Source organism: Cicer arietinum, chromosome 1 (assembly GCF_000331145.2).
Source record: "Cicer arietinum cultivar CDC Frontier isolate Library 1 chromosome 1, Cicar.CDCFrontier_v2.0, whole genome shotgun sequence".
NCBI lineage: Eukaryota > Viridiplantae > Streptophyta > Magnoliopsida > Fabales > Fabaceae > Cicer > Cicer arietinum.
Window position 1 is genome coordinate 21,595,041 of NC_021160.2, and position 1,923 is coordinate 21,596,963.

The window sequence follows — 1,923 nt, forward strand, 5'->3', positions numbered from 1 at the left end:
GTGGTAATTGACATGAAATTAAAGTAATTTATTTTGCAATTTTTTATATTTGTTGTATAATTGTTTGACAATTAATATTTTGTAATTAGTTTTCAAATTAAAATGATCGAGGGAGAGAACAAAAAAATATTTATATTTGATTTTCATTTTTTAATATTGGTAAATATATATAGCATATAAATATTTAGAAATGATGGACAAAATATGTTTGTTGAATTTTGGTCAACTTTATTTTACTGAAATTATTTAAATTAAATTTATTGTTTTATAGTGTTAATTGGTATGAAATTAAAGTAATTCATTTGCAATTATTTATATTTAATATATATTTATAGTTGTTTGAGGATTAATATTTTGTAATTGTTATAAATTTTGAATTTCGATTTTGAAACCAAAATGTTAATCATTATGATTACTCTATTAATGTTAATAACAATTTGAAATTTTGTAAATTAAAATTCTAATATATCCGATTTAAAATAAAAATTTTCACAATTACCATAAAGATGTATGATTAAAATGATCGAATGAGACAACAAAAAAGTAATAAAGTAAAATACAAGATGAATGTATTTCCAAGTATTTTACTTTAATCATTTTTAGTTTCAACAATAAAGTAATATATTTTGTAACTCAATTGTATATCTTAATTTCAATTATCAAATATATTACTTCAATATTTAACATATCCAACGATCTCAATATTAATACGGTACTTTATTTATTCAAGTCATTCGTCTAAATTGGTATTTCTCTTCTATTAATTATATTGATAAAATTATATATATATATATATATATATATATATATTATTGATATAAATACTTAATTAAGACATAAAACTTCATATTTTTTTTTTCTTCTAAATCCACTTAAATTTAATAAATAAAAATATAGCCGCGCAATACGCGGGTTATCTTCTAGTTTTTATTTATTTTTCTTTTTTGCTGAATAATTGTGTGGAAAGTTATCACTTTAACCACTATTGAAAAAGTATAGTTATTATTCTAGGATATTTTAAAGTGAGAAATTAATTTAAAATAGAAATATTTCAAACAAGAACATATGAGGTAAAGGGAGTAATGTTTTTTCTCTTTCACAATATAAATATTATCCTTCAAATTTCATAATGTTGTGGTATGGAGAGTTGAAGAGATACAAAAAAGCTAATAGAATGGCTCAACACAATTTTGTTTCAGTATACAAACGTTCAGAAACACAATTTACACCATATATGTATTTTGTGCTCATATCAGCATGAAGCACAAGCTGACTACCATCCCCTAATTGAACAAGATCGCTCATTTTAAACACTCACTTTTAAGGTTAAATAATTTCTTTTACTAAAATGTGTTGTTAAAAAAGGTGAAAAGATTAATTAACTATAGGATTATTTTTTTCCCCTAAAAAAAACTAGAATTATTGAGATATAAATAAGACTTTTTAATGCCAAATGTTATTTTTGTGTGGAAATTTTTATTTATTTTTCTTTTTTGCTGAATAATTGTGTGGAAAGTTATCACTTTAACCACTATTGAAAAAGTATAGTTATTATTCTAGGATATTTTAAAGTGAGAAATTAATTTAAAATAGAAATATTTCAAACAAGAACATATGAGGTAAAGGGAGTAATGTTTTTTCTCTTTCACAATATAAATATTATCCTTCAAATTTCATAATGTTGTGGTATGGAGAGTTGAAGAGATACAAAAAAGCTAATAGAATGGCTCAACACAATTTTGTTTCAGTATACAAACGTTCAGAAACACAATTTACACCATATATGTATTTTGTGCTCATATCAGCATGAAGCACAAGCTGACTACCATCCCCTAATTGAACAAGATCGCTCATTTTAAACACTCACTTTTAAGGTTAAATAATTTCTTTTACTAAAATGTGTTGTTAAAAAAGGTGAAAAGA